This window comes from Miscanthus floridulus, chromosome 11 (assembly GCF_019320115.1).
Source record: "Miscanthus floridulus cultivar M001 chromosome 11, ASM1932011v1, whole genome shotgun sequence".
In the NCBI taxonomy this organism is placed as follows: domain Eukaryota; kingdom Viridiplantae; phylum Streptophyta; class Magnoliopsida; order Poales; family Poaceae; genus Miscanthus; species Miscanthus floridulus.
In genome coordinates this window covers 51,146,979-51,167,063 of record NC_089590.1, presented here as the reverse complement: position 1 = coordinate 51,167,063, position 20,085 = coordinate 51,146,979, and positions in this window count along the sequence as shown.

Genomic DNA, 20,085 nt, shown 5'->3' with positions numbered 1-20,085 from the left:
GCAAGAGTTTGAAGGAAAGGAGCGAGCAATTTTCTATCTAAGCAGGAGACTTCTAGATCTAGAAACAAGATATTCTCCCACAGAAAAGTTATGCTTGTGCTTATATTTCTCATGCACTAAGTTGAGGCATTACTTATTGTCGGCCAAATGTACGGTTGTTTCCAAGGCTGACGTAATCAAGCACATGTTATCGATGCCAATACTAAATGGGTGAGTGGGAAAATGGATTCTCGCGTTATCAGAGTTTGACTTGAGGTACGAATTGGCTAAAGCAGTCAAAGGGTAGATAATAGCCGATTTTGTCACCCAGCATCATAAACCAAGCATGAATTATGTAGAGCTGGTACCTTGGACTTTATTCTTCGATGGGTCATCTTGCAAGCAAGGTGGTGGCATTAGTATTGTTATTATTTCGCCTTGGGGGGCAAATTTTGAGTTTGCCTTTCCAACCAGGCCAATGGTTACCAACAATCAAGCAGAATACGACACTGTTTTGAGAGGGATTTAACTTCTTCATGAGGTAAAGGCTAAAGCAATTGAAATATTTGGAGACTCACTGTTAATTATTAATCAGTTGATCGGCCTATATGAGTGCAAAGAAGACACTTTGAGGAGATATTATGACAAGTGTTAGAGGTTGCTCAAAGAGTTTTCTCATGTCTCATTTCAGCACATTCTGAGGGCACAAAATCAAGAAGCTAACCATTTGACTCAAAGTGCATCAGGTTATCGAGTAATTCAAGAAATCTTGAGCAATGAAACCTTGGATGATGACTGGAGAGTTGAGATAGACGACTACCTTAGAGATCCATCATGAAAAGTGACCAGAAAGCTAAGGTATAAATCGACTAAATACGTTTTGCTGGATGATCAGCTGTATTACAAAACGATCGATGGGGCCTTACTCAAATGCTTGAATCAAGAAGAGGCTAAGGTGTTGATGGGCGAAGTGCATGAAGGGATATGTGGAGCTCATCAATCGGCTTATAAGATGAAATGGATTATCCGCAGAACTGGATATTTTTGGCCAACAATATTAGAAGATTGTTTTGAATATTACAAGGGATGCCAAGACTGTCAATGTTTTGGTAAGATCTAGAAGTCGCTGCATCGGCCATGAACCCAATAATCAAGCCATGGCCGTTTCGGGGTTGGGGAATTGATTTAATTGGCCAGATCTTTCCACCCTCGAGCAAAGAACATAAGTTCATATTGGTGGCAACAGACTACTTCACCAAGTGGGTTGAAGCAGTCCCCTTGAAAATGGTAACTTCAAAAAACATGGTTGATTTTGTTAAGGAGCATGTTGTGTATCGTTTTGGGATTCCTCAAACCATCACTACCGATCAAGGGACCATGTTCACATCAGAGGAATTTAGAGATTTTGCTGCCAGTATGGGGATTAAGCTGCTAAATTCGTCTCCTTACTATGCTTAGGCTAATGGTCAGGCAGAGGCATCCAATCAGATTATGATTAAGCTGATCAAAAAGAAAATTAAGGAACAACCCAGGAAGTGGCATTCGACGCTTAATGAGTCACTATGGGCATATAGGATGGCCTGTCATGGATCAATTAAAACATCACCTTATGAGCTCGTGTATGGCCATAATGCAGTTCTTCCTTAGGAAGTTTAGACCGGATCGAGGCATGTTATGTTACAAAATAATTTGACAGCCGAAGTCTACAAAAATCTTATGATGGACTGACTTAGAAGACTTAAGTTACCTTTGGCTGCGCGCTCTTGAAAATATTGAAGCCAATAAACTGAGGGTCACAAAATTTTACAATAAGAGGGTCAAGAATAAGCAATTTTTTAAGGAGATTTGGTGTGGAAAGTGAAATTGCTGATCGGGTCAAAGGACAGTAAATTCGGCAAATGGATCACCCAATTGGGAAGGGCATATCAGATCAAACTGTTGTGTGCCTGGTAATGCTTATATTTTGGAGATACTAGGAGGAGAAGAAGAGTTCAGCTGAGCAATCAATGGGAAATATCTAAAGAAATATTATCCCAGCGTTTGGACTAACACTTAAGTAGCTGATTTGTTCGATCAACAACTCTAATAGCCGATATTAGAAAGGTATCACCTCTAGTACAAAAATGAACCAAAAGGAAAAGAAGTCGGTATGATGCGTATCGCCTATAGAGGGAAAGCAAACATGGATGAAGTGATACGTATAATATGAAATAAGAGACGAAGGAATTGTTTGCTAAAATCACCTATTACAAGCTACGGGCCAGGAAAACAATTTGCTCACTACATCATCGGCCAAAGTATTGAAAGCTACAGAGTTGGTGGCACTGAAGAATTCCTCAATCAAACGCTCATGATCCTCGGGAGGCACTGCATCCGGAAAACCATGATGAAGAAGCCAAAGATTATGACCTGAGCGGGCTTGTGCTGTAGTCAACGCTGTGGCAGCACCATGACGAACGCCATGGAGAGGAACCTCCCTGACGTGGTTTGGGATGTCATGCAAGCAAATTATCGGAACAACGCCCCTGGCATTGACAAATCCCGCCACGTGATCTGCGACTGATCGAAGGCTTTCCAACTGGGCAGTTAGATCTAAAAAATTCAAAGGAAGGATTGATCAAAAGGTCTCGGAGGCAAAGTTAAGGAAAAGTGAAAGAAATTGCGGTGGCCATCTTACTAGTGATTCTAACTTTAGCCCTGGCCAACCATTCCCTTAGATTGGCCTCAAAGAACGATCGGATTTGAATCATGGCCAGAGCCGACTCTGCAAGAGAAAGACAATTGGCTAAACTTTGATCAGTCCGATCAATGGAAGCAATTACATCGTCATTATCAATCTGCCTCCTCAAACAACTAGGAAGCTAGTGATGAGTCAGTGTTGAAGACGATATTGAAGGTTGAACCAAGTCGATCCTATGCTCTAGGGCAGTGGCGACATCTCGAGTAGCACCTTCTCAGCGATGAAGACGCTGGCGCGATGATGCGGACCCGTTAAGAACTTCCTCAGCAAGCCTCTTGCTATTCTCCATGATCTCAAACCCACAGAAAAGTAGGGACTATGCTAAAGACACAGGAGGTTTGAGACGAGATGGGTAGTTTTCTAAACCCCAGCCGTGGCCCGCATATATAGCCCGAGGAGGCGAGGAGATAGATTTCGTCGAGGGTATGAAAACTAAAAATAGATATGGAAATGGATCGACACTCCAAAAATTCAGGGGAAAGATAACGAAGAAATAACATATTTGGACTTATTGCTTCCCCAGATTACGAAACGTCGTGGGATGGATGTGGAGAATTTACATTAACCAGAAATCAACCCACCAAGACTTCTTTGGATTGAAGGGAGTCCAGGCCCCCATAAGGCCAAAGGTCATCATGAACCAGGTTACATCGGTCGGATAATGGAACTCTACCAGGAGAAGGGGAAAGGCCGCCCGCTTGGCAGATCAGGAACTACAGGAAAGAAGCCCATGGCTCTCCCAGCGAGCATTTGATGAAGCAAACAAGGGGAAAGTGTCCACATATTTTAGCTCTTACAAACACTAGAACAGCTTTGCGAGCATAGAGAGAAGACTCAAGTGGTATCACAAGACTTCTTCTAGCCGCAATAGCTGATCCTCTTACTCGACAAGGCACTAGAATGAGCGACACAATCGCCCTATACACAAGAATTCTTCTATCCACTCAAAACCTTCATAGCAAAAGATGGACCATGGAGGGTTTGGCAAAGTCAGAGTTCTAGAGGGCAGGTAGAAGAGAAACATAGCTGAATTGTTAAGCTACTCTCACCAGGGGTGGATTAGCATTTTATAGCTGGCCTGGGAGGATGAGTCCAAGTGCCCTGTGAAGCAATGATGCTCTCGTAAAAGTTGTGAAGCATGGGCTCATGAGCTGACATAGGCAGCGACAAATAGTAGACCCTAGATCAAGATTCTCTACCCATGACTGCAGACCCATTGAAGATGAAGACATGATAATTTTGGAACAAAATTACTTTTATTCCAAAATTGGGGGGCATGTGTTTACACCAGAATTTGGAAGAAGAGTTATAGGGTTTCGGAAGCTCTCGAAAATCATGTCATCATCAAGGAATTAGCTGCATGGAGGTCAGAACTAGTTGATTCAGATGCACTAGGGTCGGCTTTCTTCAGATAGCGCCAGCAGATGATGACAGAGGCTACGGTCAGCGCTGGGTCGAGACATACTGGACTCTACAAAAAGGAAAAGATTAGAGTCCAAGTTATCTTAAATTAGGAATATTTTCATTATACCAAAGATTGTATTGAGTCGTACTTGAGTAAGGTTCATCCTTAGACTCTAGGTATAAATACCAAACCCTGGCTATTATAAGAAGAATCAATCAATCAAATACAAAGTTAATTACTTTTTTCGGCTCTGGCCACCCCTTAGGAGTAGGAGTAGAGTAGATCTTGGTGAGTTCTTCAGCGAGTACGACTGCATCAATCTGGTCAACCTCCACTGCTTGTCTGTAAGTACCGTCATGGTTTATACCTCTGTTCGTATGGCTGCATCGATCCGATCAACCCCCACTGCGACTCTGGTATAGGCTAGTTATCGATTCTTGTCTAATTCAAGTATGGCCTGTGTGATTCTTCCTCACACCCCACTGCTTGAATTAGATCAAGGTCAAGTTATTGACTCTACCTTAGTATGGCAGTCTTTGGTAGATTCATTAAGTTACCGATATTACTTATTGCTTTCATTGTTTATCTAATTACAGTAATATCACTCTGCCCGATTGAGATTGATCTGGATCAGCCTTATATCTTGTTTAACTCATCATTTGCTAATCTAAAACTGATCTAATCTACATCTTAAGCGACAAGTTATGTTTTTTATCGGCTGTTTTGTGTCAATCTTAATCGTACATAGCTTATGGGTAAGGCATGTCCGATCTTGAGTAGATCCATTAGCTAGTGAAACCCGTTCTATAGCCTATGGGATTCTGCCTCTCACCCCACTATTGGCACCATAGAGTGGGGATCATCAGTTAGTAGACCCATTCCTAAGAAGGCATGACCTTAACTATGCGCTATGCCTGAATCGACTGTTTAGCCGATATCGAATGCTTTCACGAACAGTTCACATTACGAGATCATTGAAGTAGAGATAAGTTGAAAGATGTGTTAGCCCCATGATCTTGTTATGGTATTACGGCCTGCATGATTCTGCCTCATGCCCCATTGATATTAGTAATGAGTTAGGGTCTCAAGTCTATTGTTGTTTCTATGACCTGCATGATTCTGTCCTCATGCCCCGCTGGTCATGGCGATAGATGAGATCTAACATGTTCATTAGACTTATCTTTATCAAATGGTTAAGAGGTGTTGAATTGTTTCTTTAAATAAAAGGAGTTCGGTTACTTATAATCATTGGCTCAGTATAAACCAATCATCATTGATATCTTATTGCCATTGATTAATATTTGCTTAAATAACATTTATCCTGAATAATAACTGATCCTTCTTATACAACCCCATGAGCTTTAATCAATCCATTCTTGTGAACATGCTGGGATCGACTATTTAGTTGACTTCCTCTCATATCGGCTCTCAGAGCCGCACATTCGAGACTATCTAGCAATACTGGCATGTTCCACCCTTAATTACGGATAAGCTTTCTCTCCTTGTCAATTGCAGGGTCAAATTGACTGGCATATCTGAAGAGAATTGCGTAGGATCGACCACCCTTGCACTGAAGCCAGGCGGATCTGCTCCATCAAGCGGACCCTTCTGGCTTGCTGTGTGTGTCCTCAGCATGGAGGCAAAAATTCTGTGTCGATACACGTTTCTAGCATGCTCGGTGGGACCCCACCATCGTCATAGCGGCTCACAACAACGACAATATCCTTGTGGTACAGTATGAAGACCTACCTGATGAGGATAAGGATACCATGGGCAAGGCTACAGAAGAATTTAAGAAGAAGTGTTTGTTGTCCTACACCAAAACACGTGACAACACAATTATTTAGAAATTTCCACTACCAAGAGTTCTACTACACGGACAGACAGATACAGTTGAAGCTGAAGACAGGCGTTTCTTTATAGAAGCCATAGACAAATCTGTTCATAATGCCATATCAAGCCTCAATGAAGCTTTCGTTGATGCATTTCACAACGCCATGAAAGAGGCGATTCATGGGATTCCAGTTGGTCAGGTTGGATCGACTTGTTACAACATTCCAGATCTGTTGACTCAAGGAACTAATCAAGTCAGTATCAGCCATCAAGAAGTAGTACCAGCTAGTAATGGTGATGTCCAAACACTTTAATGTTCATCTGAACAAACTACAGGCACTGCTACGAATCAGGTACAGTACAATCCTGGACCACCAATACAACATGTACAATAGCCGACGGGGCAAAGTCAGAACCAGATGATCAATTTTGGCACATCAGGCCACATACCATCATCGGCTCAAAAAATAGCACCATCAATTCAAAAGATCCGTAGAGATATAGATCCTTTTGTCTATAATCAGAGACTTCAAGCAGTAAGCCAGCAAAGGACCCATCAGATTGAGATTCCATAAGGCTGTCACTATGGCATGGATTATAACACCCTCCACATGATGCCAAATCTAGGATATCAAGGCACATAGGATTTTAATCCATAGATGGGTCAGCAAGTACCGAGAAATCCAAATCCGCAAGTTGATGAACTTGCTGCTCAAGGTGACTAAGATGATGAAGAATCAGTTCGGTTTGAAGCCGAAGGGACTGACCTTTTCATACAAACGTCCATATCCAGAATGGTATGATTTGGTCGCTCTTCCTACAAATTATAGGCTCCTAGAGTTCGCCAAGTTCACTGGTCAAGACAGTATAAGCACAATAGAGCATGTCAGTCAGGTATATTACACAATTGGGTGAAGCATTAGTTTAGGATGCTCATTGGGTTTGTTTCCTTCTCCCTATCCCTGTCAGGGTCAGCCTTCACTTGGTTCTCAGTCACTACCAGTCAACTCCATTGCCAATTGGACTTACCTGGAGAAGAAGTTTCATACATATTTTTACACTAGGGACTGGAGAAAAGAAGATCACCAATCTAATGACCATGAGACAAAGGACTAATGAATCGAGCACTGAGTTTCTTCAGAGATTCTGAGAGACTAGGAATTTGTGCTTCTCATTGAGTTTGGTCGATGATCAGCTAGTTGCTTTAGCTATCCAAGGAATGCTTCCAATGTGGAAGGAAAAGCTGCTAGGGCAAGAATTTGACAACTTGGGTCAATTGGCTCAACGAGTAGTAGCCCTCAATAGCCAATTCTAGAGTATGCATAGAGACACCTGATTCCAGAAGAGTACCACCATAGCCAAAGCTTATGATCCATACTCAGCAGATGACGGCTATGAAGATGAAGAAGAGGAGGTTGCTGCAGCTGATTGGAATTGGGGCAAGAAGACAGTAATGGTGCCAAATCCTTAGGGAAGAAGAGTCGAGGAGAGCTATGACTTTGATGTCACGAAATTAGATAAGGTCTTTGACTTTTTACTTGAGAAGGGCCAGATTAAATTGCCAGAGAATCATGTTATGTTGCCCCCTGAATAGTTGAAGAATAAGAAGTTTTGCAAGTTCCATAATGCTACTTCTCATTCCACTAATGAGTGTAGAATTTTCCGACAGCATATACAGAGGGCTATTCAGCAAGGGAGACTCAAGTTCGATACACCTCGGAAGATAAAAGTTGATGATAATCCTTTCCTAGGAGATCAAAATATGGTTGATGTTGGGATATTCAAAGGAAAAACTAAGGTCCTAACATCGGCCAAATCAAGGAAAGATGGAACAATCGATCCCAAGATGCAAATATCGGCTGATGAATACAGAGAGGTTAAAAAACATCATGATCAGTAGAAGAGCCGATATGAGCAGGGGAAACATCAAAAGATGGAGCGACGAGGCCATGAGTCACATCTCGGATCTTGTTGAATAGGTGGCGGTGGCAGAAGGAAAAAGATCATCAGCAATGGTTAGAGGATCAAGAATACCAGCGTCAACTGGAAGAAGAAAGGTATGAAAGGAAGCAAGCTGAATCACACTGGAATTGTCCTTTCTTCAGATACTGCTGGAACGAAGGTTTGAAATTAGGAGTTTAGGCAATCTCAAATCAACCACCGGTCTATCCATGCCCAGAATGCATATCATCATAATAGCATGGATCGACGCTTAAAAATAAAAGTATTCATGATCGGCTGGGAAAGAGAGTTGTTGACCAAGACTGGGCTAATCATGAAGAAGGAAACAACCAAAGGGAACATGTTTGGCAGGAAGGCCAATGGTGCCCCGGAGGTTTGACAAGAATCCAGAAGAGAAGAGTGCAACGCCTAAGGAATAGGGAGTTGGAACAGACTCAGACATCCAATAAAACTCAAGTATGGTATGCCAAGCAAATAGCCGATAGAAAGCAACCATCGGCTAATATTCGAATGGTTGTTCTGTTGCCGTTAAAGTTAAGAGTCAATAGTGAAAGCCCACAGCCGATCCAAGCAGTCGGCTTTGAAAGTTTGTTTTAATGGATAATCCAATAGATGGTACAGATGGTAAACTAGGACACGGCTTCACGTCGGCTGATGTATTGGAAGAAGTGGATATTGGCTCTGGAGACAAACCTAGGCCGACATATGTAAGTGCTAAATTAGATCTGAAGTACAAGCAGGAATTAATTAATTTATTGAAAGAGTTTAAAGAATGCTTTGCTTGGGAATACTATGAAATGCCTGGTTTAGACCGGTCAATTGTTGAGCATCGGTTGCTAATCAAACCTAGATATCGGCCATCAAGCAAGCTCCAAGGAGATTCAATCCGAACATGCTTAATGATATTAAAAAAGAGACTAAAAGGCTACTAGAGGCGAAGTTCATCTGACCATGCTGATATGCAGAGTGGATATCGAATGTTGTCCCTGTATACAAGAAGAATGGAAAATTAAGAGTTTGCATTAATTTTAGGGATCTGAACAAAGCCACACCCATGGATGGTTATCCAATGCCGATAGCCGATATGTTAGTAGATGCAGCAACCGGGCACAAAGTTATTAGCTTCATGGACGGCAATGCAAGGTACAACCAAATTTTCATGGCTGAAGAGGACATAGCGAAGACCGCTTTTAGGTGCCCCGGCACAATCGGCTTGTTCGAATGGGTTGTGATGACCTTCGGTCTGAAGAATGCTGGTGCCACTTGTCAAAGGGCAATGAATTATATTTTTTATAAGTTGATCAGCAGGATTGTTGAAATCTACATTGATGACGTGATGATAAAATCAAAAGGATACAAAGAGCATCTAGCTAATTTGTGGGAGACTCTGCAATGCATGAGGAAACATGGTCTGAAGATGAATCCTAATAAGTGTGCCTTTGGGGTATCAGCTGGGCAATTCTTGGGTTTTATGGTCCATGAGAGAGGGATTGAGGTCGGTTAGAAGAGCATGAAAGCAATTGACGATGCGGTGCCCCCGACTACTAAGACAGAGTTGCAATCTTTGCTTGGCAAGATTAATTTCATAAGAAGGTTTATTTCAAATTTGTCGGAGAGGGTTCTTCTATTTTCTCCCTTGTTGAAATTAAAGAATGATCAAGAATTTAGATGGGGTGACATACAACAGAAGGCGTTTGAAGAGATAAAAGAGTATATGAAGCTTCCACTAGTGCTAGTTCCTCCACAGTAGGGTAAGCCTTACAAGTTGTACATATCGACCGATGACAAAACAATTAGATCGGCCCTGATATAAGAGTTTGAAGGAAAGGAGCGAGTGGTTTTCTATCTAAGCAGGAGACTTCTAGATCTAGAAACAAGATATTCTCTCACCAAAAAGTTATGCTTGTGCTTATATTTCTCTTGCACCAAGTTGAGGCATTACTTATTGTCAGCCGAATGTATGGTTGTTTCCAAGGCTGACATAATCAAGCATATGTTATCGATGCCAATACTAAATGGGAGAGTGGGAAAATGGAATTTTGCGTTATCAGAGTTTGACTTGAGGTACAAATCGATTAAAGCAGTCAAAGGGCAGATAATAGCCGATTTTGTCACCTAGCATTATAAACCAAGCATGAATTATGTAGAGCCAGTACCTTGGACTTTATTCTTCGATGGGTCATCTTGCAAGCAAGGTGATGGCATTGGTATTGTTATTATTTCACCTCAGGGGGCAAATTTTGAGTTTGCCTTTCCAATAGGGCCAATGGTTACCAACAATCAAGCAGAATATGAGGGTGTTTTGAGAGGGATTCAACTTCTTCATGAGGTAAAGGCCGAAGCAATTGAAATATTTGGAGACTCACTGTTAATTATTAATCAGTTGATCGGCCTATATGAGTGCAAAGAAGACACTTTGAGGAGATATTATGACAAGTGTTAGAGGTTGCTCAAAGAGTTTTCTCATGTCTCATTTCAGCACATTCTGAGGGCACAAAATCAAGAAGCTAATCATTTGGCTCAAAGTGCATCAGGTTATTGAGTAATTCAAGAAATCTTGAGCAATGAAACCTTGGATGATGACTGGAGAGTTGAGATAGTCGACTACCTTAGAGATCCATCACGAAAAGTGACCAGAAAGCTAAGGTATAAATTGACTAAATATGTTTTGCTGGATGATCAGCTTTATTACAAAATGATCGATGGGGCCTTACTCAAATGCCTAAATCAAGAAGAGGCTAAGGTGTTGATGGGCGAAGTGCATGAAGGGATATGTGGAGCTCATCAATCGGCTTATAAGATGAAATGGATTATCCGCAGAACTAGATATTTCTAGCCAACAATATTAGAAGATTATTTTGAATATTACAAGGGATGCCAAGACTGTCAACATTTTGGTAATATCCAGAAGTCGCCTGCATCGGCCATGAACCCAATAATCAAGCCATGGTCGTTTCGAGGTTGGGAAATTGATTTAGTTGGCTAGATCTTTCCACCCTCGAGCAAAGGACATAAGTTCATATTGGTAGCAACTGACTACTTCACCAAGTGGGTTGAAGCAGTCCCCTTGAAAATGGTAACTTCAAAAAACATGGTTGATTTTGTCATGGAGCATGTTGTGTATCATTTTGGGATTCCTCAAACCATCACTACCGATCAAGGGACCATGTTCACATCAAAGGAATTTAGAGATTTTGCTGCCAGTATGGGGATCAAGCTGCTAAATTTGTTTTCTTACTATGCTCAGGCTAATGGTCAGGAAGAGGCGTCCAATCAGATTATGATTAAGCTGATCAAAAAGAAAATTGAAGAAAGCCCAGGAAGTGGCATTCGACGCTTAATGAGGCACTATGGGCATATAGGATAGCCTATCATGGATTAGTTAAAACATCACCTTATGAGCTCGTGTATGGCCATAACGCAGTCCTTCCTTGGGAAGTTCAGACCGGATCAAGGCGTGTTATGTTACAAAATGATTTGACAGCCGAAGTCTACAAAAATCTTATGATGGACGACTTAGAAGACTTAAGTTGCCTTCGGCTACGCGCTCTTGAAAATATTGAAGCCAATAAACTGAGGGTCGCAAAATATTACAATAAGAGGGTCAAGAATAAGCAATTTTTTGAAGGAGATTTGGTGTGGAAAGTGAAATTGCCGATTGGGTCAAAGGACAGTAAGTTTGGCAAATGATCACCCAATTGGGAAGGGCCTATCGGATCAAACGTTGTGTGCCCGGTAATGCTTATATTTTGGAGACACTAGGAGGAGAAGAAGAGTTTGGCCAAGCAATCAATGGGAAATATCTAAAGAAATATTATCCCAATGTTTGGATTAACACTTAAGTAGCTGATTTGTTCGGTCAACAACTCTAATATCCGATATCAGAAAGGTATCGCCTCTAGTACAAAAAATGAACCAAAAGGAAAAGAAGTCGGTACGATGCGTATCACCTATAGAGGGAAAGCAAACATGGATGAAGTGATACGTATAATATGAAATAAGAGACAAAGGAATTGTTTGCTAAAAATCACCTATTACAAGCTACGGCCCAGAAAACAATTTGCTCACTACATCATCGGCCAAAGTATTGAAAGCTACAGAGTTCACGGCACTGAAGAATTCCTCAATCAAATGCTCATGATCCTCGAGAGGCACTGCATCCAAAAAACCATGAGGAAGAAGCCAAAGATTATGACCTAAGCAGATTTGTGCAGTAGCTAATGCTATGGCAGCACCACGATGAACGCCATGGAGAGCAACCTCCCTGACATGGTTTGGGATGTCATGCAAGCAGGATTACCGGAACAGTGCACCTGGCATTGACAAATCCCACCACGTGATCAGCGGCTGATCGAAGGCTTTCCAATTGGGCAGTTAGATCTGAAAAAATTCAAAGGAAGGATTGATTAGAAGGTCTCGGAGGCAAAGTTAAGGAAAAGCGAAAAGAAATTATGGTGGTCGTCTTACCAGTGATTCTGACTTCAGCCCTGGCCAACCGTTCCCTTAGATTAGCCATGGAGAACTGATTGGATTTGAATCATGGCCAGAGCCAACTCTACGAGGGAAAGACAGTTGGTTAAACTTTGATCAGTCCGATCAATGGAAGCGATTACATCGTCATTATCAGTCTACCTCCTCGGACAACTAGGAAGCTGGCGACGAGTCAGTGTTGAAGATGATATTGAAGGTTGAACCAAGTCGACCCTATGCTCCAGGGGCGGTGGAGACATCCCGAGTAGCACCTTCTCGGTGATGAAGACGCTGGCGCGATGATGCGGACCCATTAAGAACTTCCTCAGCAAGCCTCTTGCTATTCTCCATGATCTCAAACCCACAAAAAAGCAGGGACTATGCTAAAGACGTAGGAGGTTTGAGACGAGACGTGTAGTGTTCTGAACCCCAACCGTGGCCCGCATATATAGCCCGAGGAGGCGAGGAGATAGATTTCGCCGAGGGTATGAAAACTGAAAATAGATACGGAAACGGATCGACACTCCAAAAATTCAGGGGAAAGATAATGAAGAAATAACATATTCGGACTTATTACTTCCCCAGATTATGAAATGTCATGGGATGGATGTGGAGAATTTACATTAACCAGAAATCAACCCACCAAGACTTCTTTGGATTGAAGGGAGTCCGGGACCCCCACAAGGCCGAAGGTCATCATGAACTAGGTTACATCAGTCGGATAATGGAACTCTACCAGGAGAAGGGGAAAGACGTCGAGCATGGAAGTGGACTCGCTGGCTTTGGCTCCAGGCATGGGTCGAGCGCTAGCTCTAGAATCCTTGGCTTTTCTAGCACTATGGTGGCTGACCTTGGTGAGAACACCATGAGATGAGGGTGTAGCAACCTCTTTTGACTCACTGTGCTGGTTGTACTCAGCTGCTGCTCTTTGCGCTGCTTCTATCGATAGCGTGGTCGGACTTGGGTGAGCGAGCGACTCCTAGTTCTTAGAGTCAACAAGTGTGGTGTAGCGGGTTGCGGTTATGACATCTTCCTGCATCGTTGGGCTTTTTGAACTTGAGTTACATTGGCTACCTTCCATGACATAGTCGATGCTGGGCATGCAGTGGTTTCTTTTGGGACCTACATACCAGCTGTCCATGTAGCGGTGTTTACACACGTAGATTGGTAGAAACATAGAAGCCTATGTCGATGATGTTGTCATCAAGTCAAGGAAGTTTATAGATCTCATTTGGGACCTATCAGAGACTTTCGATAACCTCTGAAGGTTCAATATAAAGCTAAAGTCGAAGAAGTGACCTTTGGTCTTCCTTTGGGCAAATTGCTAGGATACGTTGTCTCAGCATGAGGCATCGAAGCCAACCCCATCAAAGTGAAGGCTATCTTCCAAATGGTACCAATCAAATAGCTAAAAGATGCGCATAAGCTTATTGGATGTCTAGCAGCCCTAAGCCATTTCATATTGAGACTCGATAAGAAGGGACTCCCTCTATACAAGCTCCTCTACAAGACACCAAACTAGCTATGGACCCAAGAAGTCCAAAAAGCTCTCAATGACCTCAAGGAATTCCTGATGAATCCTCCTGTCCTAGTTGCTCCACTTGATAATGAGCCACTGCTACTCTACATAGTGGCCACCACACAGGTAGCCAGTGTAGTGATAGTAGTCGAAAAGAAGAAGGAAGGGCACCTCTATCCCATTTAGCGACCAGTCTACTTCCTCATCTAGATGATCACCTAGAGCAAGACACACTACCCATAGATTCAGAAGATACTCTATAGGGTCTACATGGAGAAGAAGAAGCTGGTCCACTACTTTGTTACACATTCAATTATGGTGGTCACATCCTACCCCCTCAAGGAGATCATCAACAACAGAGATGCCACCAATCGAATAGCCAAGTGGGCGATGGAGCTCATGGCATTGCTTCTGTCCCATTAACTGCTATAAAGTCACATGCCTTCATTGACTTCATCGTATAATGAATCAAAGCCTAGACTCCTCTGGTTCTAATCGATTTGGAGTATAGAACATGTGCTTCGATAGATCCCTGATGCTCAATGGGCGTGGGGGTTGGCATCATGCTAGTCTCTCCTAATGGGGACTTGGATGAGGTATGTATTATAGTTGCGCTTCGAGGGAGCTACCAACAATGTCACCGAATATGAAGCCCTCCTCGACTGGCCTACGATCCGTGATACGCTAGGCATCTAAAGACTTGTCACCTTGGGAGACTCTAAGATGGTAGTCAACCAAGTGATGAAAACGACTCGTCGTGCAAGTACCCAAAGATGGAGAATTCTCATTTTTCGAGGAGTCAATTGATTTGAACTTTTACCAAAGTTATACAAAAAAGTACTAATATGTATAATACAAAATAAGCATTATTAGGTTAATTACATAATGTATTTTCGTAATAAACTTAGTTGGAGACATAAATATTAATATTATTCACTATAAATTTGGTTAAACTTGAGCTTGTTTGACTGACACAAATCTCATAATTGTGTTCTTTGGGCCAGAAAGATCAGTAGTATAAACTATAAGCGAATGAAGCTGTGTTTTGGAGGGCATTAGTTTGTGTAGAGTGCATGTGCAGGTAGACAGGGCATGGAAGACACTAGTTCGCATGTGCCTAAAGCTTCTTCCTAGTGGTTACCATAAGAAATCTAGAGTTACCACCAAGTCGACCGCTTCTCGCAATCCTCTTGCCTTTTGACCACAATAAAATCAATTTATTTCACTTTAGCTTGTTGATGTTAATGTGCTCTAGCCCTCTAGTGCAACTCCATGCAACATTAGCAAGAGATGATACATGCAGGGGAACCACACATTGTTGATGTCGCCCTTGTGAGGCGAGCATACTGGTTGCTAGTCAATATCGCACGTGGGAAACAAATGGCCACCAACATAGTGAGTATGTATGTGAATGGCTGTAGGGTGGCATGCAAGGAACACCATGAGAGTAATAGAGAGTCATTGGTAGCTGACAAATTTGCTAAGAATATAGGAAGAGAGTGCTAGTTTTGCAAAACCCATATCGAATATGGAAGTTTGGTAGTGACAAAAATAAATTTTCTCCAACAAGACTAGTTGTGCCAATCTAATCAAAGCTGGTTAGGAATACGACAAATCTTAGTTGACCATTGACCCAATTAAATCGATGTATCTTTGGATAAACTCGATCTAATTTGGATTAGTACTTAGGGTTCATGGATAACACCTGAGCTTCGGCCAACTTTAGTTTCCTTTCTAATGGAATATAAATAATTTTCTCAAAATTATGTTCTTTTATCCTTACTTTTCCTATTCTTAAATCATATGATAGATTACCTTTGACACGGCTTTGCTACATGTAGACAAGGTTACAATTCAAGTGTGGGTTAGATTGAAAGAGTTGCACTTCTACAATGCTTGCCCTAAAGTTGTCAGGGGAGACAAGTCAGCTAGTGATAGCAACAATTTGTTGGCAAGATAGTGATGTGGAAGGCACCACTAGTTAAGGTCAGTGCAAAACATGACAATAGACATGGTCATGGTGGTTAAAGTAAAGTATACCTAGTTTAACCAAGTGGGGTAATGTCATGGACCTGGCACTAAAAATGTTGTCTGATACTAAGGAGAAAGGCGGTAGGAGGAAATTAGAGTTGGCCCAACACGAAAGCGTTGGTGGTGGTCTCACAGGCCAACTAATAGGCTCAGACTCTATAACACCCTCGATGTTACGCCCTAAACAAATTACCAAATCATGTCATGAGCATCATGTTTACTGTGATAATGCATGTGATGGAATGAATAGATGAAGTATTGCAACCTAAAATGATCAATAAAAATGCTAAACGAGAAGCTACTCCATAACTCATCTAATTATCAAGTAGGGTTTTAAACCAATTTTTATTGAACAAAAATACTATAGAACTTCTATATGGCACTTAAATAAAGTTTGGAATATGAACTTTGTAGATGATAATGAAATCCTTGTTGAAAAATAACCTTGCTAGCTAATATTTCTAATAGCCTAGAAATGCAACTTGGAATCATGTTCAGCTCAAAGACTTAGAATATTTTCAAGTTCATATGTAGCAAGACAATGCAATGTTTAGGAATTTATTTTGTGAAATCGGGTTAAGGAAAGGGGTCATGTTTTAGCTCGGTTTTGTAGCCTCATATGTCATCTTGAGCATGGTGAAGATGATTTAGGTCCTAGAAGCAACCGTTTAGTTGTTATAGGCGCTTTAAATTTCATGCACAGCATGTTCTCAGGTAAGTTCACCGGGTAAGCGCGGTCACCATGCCTCGGGGCGTGATGTCGCCACGCTGGCCCGCTCTGTGCGCGCACACACACTGCTGCGCGTGGCCTGGCTATGACTACCCTATCCTAGCCACCACTAGCACTGTCGCGTGGAGCCGCTACTGTTGCTCGCACGGCCGATCGGCGTGGCCGCCTACCTCACCGTGCTATCGCTCTGCTAACCTGCCTCGTGTTGCGACACAGCCACTGCCGCTGCCATCGCATCATCATTGTGTCCGCACTAGTCCATTGTACCCTTACCCTACTGCTGGCCCGATGAGATGTCATGCGCACATGGTTGAGCTCGTTGTTGCCATGCCATTTATGGCACTACGGCCACGCGGGCCATGTTGGTTGTGGATGTGCATGCTTGTCCATAGTGTCTGCGCACGTGCCTCCATGATCACGCTGACCGCGTCTCGCCAAGGTGAGCCTGAGCTGAGCCCACCTATCGTGCCCTATCTCTCTCTCTGCTACAATCATCGGAGCCGCGCCAACACATTAGACAGCGAGAGGTCATCTCCAATCAATTCCGCCCATTTGTGGCCCCGCCAATGAGCTCCAGTTACCCAACCCCACCTAGCCATGAACAAGGCACTGCCAAGCTAAAATTTGGCGCTTTTCCCACCGCCGTGCCGATAAGGCCGCATCCGGTCGTGGATGAGGGCAGCCCCCTACCGTATGCCCTGATCCAATTCATCTGCACTACTAGCTTTGCCTTGCCTTTCTCTCCACCTTGCGCACATCAGTGGGACCGCTACCGCCTCCCCATCGCCGTTGACGTGACCATGCCATCACGGTGTGCCACTACATGGCTCGGCTGAACATGGCCACCTCTCCTCCACCATCCTCCACTCCAACCGTCACCTCTTCTGGGCCCATGGTAGCCTCCTGATGCTCATGCGTTAGCCAGTTAGGTCTGTAGAAGCCCTAGCTCACCGGAATGGGTGCGTCACCGCCACGGACGGTCGCGCATCGCTACAGCTCACTCCAGCGTGTCCCGCTGCCTGTGTTGTTGCTCAGCGTAGGTGGTTGGACCGTAGTTGAAGGTCGGCCCGACTAATAGGCCAGCGCAAGCCCTAGGTGGCTGGCGCAGCTGCGCTGTGCCACCACCCGCCGCGCCGCCGTGCGCTAAGTTGCTGGGGGTGCACGCGGGTGAATTAGGGAAAGGTCAGGGGGTTAAGTGAGAAGGCCTATGAGAGGGGAAATAGTGTTAGTACTTAGTTATGATTTGGAAGAAGTTCGAGGCCTCTTTTGCATAAACGCCAGCGCGCGCCGGATTCTCCCACCGCGGGCCGTATCACGCTGCAGGCCGGTCTCGCGTGGGCCGTATTCACGGGCCACCGTGCGCTCATGTGCGCACGCGCTGCGTCATGTGGGCCATGCGTGTGGGCCACAAGAGAGATTTCATTTTTCTTTTCCTAAGGAATTAGAAATAATTTTCTAATTTAATTTTTGGATTGATCTTTGGTAAATCATATAAAATCGTATAGGTGTCCAAAAATTATGAAACAAATTTTGTTAGGTTCCTAAAATTGTGCTCCATCTGTTAGTATATTTAGTTCATGTTTATATGTGTTGACATTAGGAACTATTAAATAGTATGAGAATGTTTAATATTATTAAGTTGATTATTGTAGGAATTTTTGTGGTGAATCGGTGATAGCTTTAGTCCTGAAATATTTATGGTAGTTTCATTGTAATATTATGTGCTCACTGTAATTTTTGTAGCCTTAGAATAGACTAAGTATGAGGGTAGTTAAATGCTCTTTGTTTCAATATACATTAAATCACTAGTAGAAATAAAGATATATCCTTAATTTGCCAAGCTAAGGGTTTGTTAGTTGAACCCAACACCTTGCTTGATGAAAACGATAGTTAGCTTAGTATCTTAGTCATTAGAGCTAGCTTAGTAGTTTAGTATGCGTATTCTTATTTTAAGAGTTATTGTTGCCTAAATGCTAAGTGTTGCATCATCATCGCATGCATGTAGAGAATGAGTTGGTGGAGATAGTGACCACAGACGATTGCGAGTTTGAGCAGATCGTCAAGGAGTACGAGGGGAAATTCTCGTGTAGGAGGAGGTCCCAGAGCCACCACCGACTGACTCAACTGACACCACGCCTGCCCAAGGCAAGCCCCGGTGCATAACCCTTATTTTTTATAATCACTTTATGTATATATGTGATGTGCATTTACATTACAGGAATTTTATAGAAACCACATGCATAGATATATCTGTCATATGATTCTTACTAGTGCAAGTTCAAGTAGCTGCTATGCTTAGGTTTTCGATAGTGTGAGTAACCTGCCGTTACTCACAATAGATGATTATTATAATTACTCTCATGGTAAGAATGATGAAAGGAAAATGAAGACCGGACAGGGATATGGTATGGGTATTGGTGGGTGTAACGAGCTGTGTCCCGCGGCCACGGGCTTTGCTTGGTTACATTATTTTCCCTGTCCATGTCGATTGAGGACCGTCCGTTGCTGTGGATGCTAGTCAGGTCATAGACTTATTATCCTGAGCACATACTTGTTTATGAGAGCAGGAAGGCTCGTTACGCTCTTGTCGTGGATTTCGGCTCTTTTCGGACCGACTGATTGGAGGCGGGGAAAGGTGGAGGTCTAAGCACCATATTGAGACCAGGTATTAAGTGTGGAGGCTTGGAGTCCAAGTTTGGACGAGAACCTGGACCCCGTGATAGGAGTGGAATGGGTTGGTCTTATTTGTGCCTGGGGTACAAACGGGGCATGTGTTTTGGGGTACCCAGCTGGGATACATTGGTTCGTGAATCGCCGTTTCCGTGAGACAGTATGACTTAGCTATAGTTTAGCACCATAGTAAGAACATGAATACGAAAGATGATAAATTAGTTCTAATTACTCAACCCTTACTTGAAAGTAGAACAGGTGCTGACCTAGAATGGTTAGCTGATGAAGTAATCATGACTGTTAATTAAATTTGATCTTAAGGACGTACTTCTAGTAATGCTTTTCGCAAACAAAAAGAAAACAACAAACCCATATTGCCTATCATATCTTTGAGAGTCGAAAAACTATTCTTACTAGTCGGGTAAGTCTTGCGAGTATATTGTGTACTCAGGGTTTATTTTACCCTGTTGCAGGTGCAGCTTGAGGAGTAGCTCTTGTGTGGAGGATTCTTCTGGTGGGCACAGACGGATCCTTGTATCGTTTCCGCTAGATGTTTATTTTCATTCCGCTATTTAATTATCACACTTTGAACCATAGTATTGTAATAAATAATTTTCAAGTACTCTTGTTGTATGAAATGGACTAAGTATTGTAAGCTCGTACTTATTATTGGATTCTAGAGGTAAAACGTAGATTGATTCGAGTTCTCCATTGGGGTGTGCTCGACGAAATTGTTCGATGTAGCT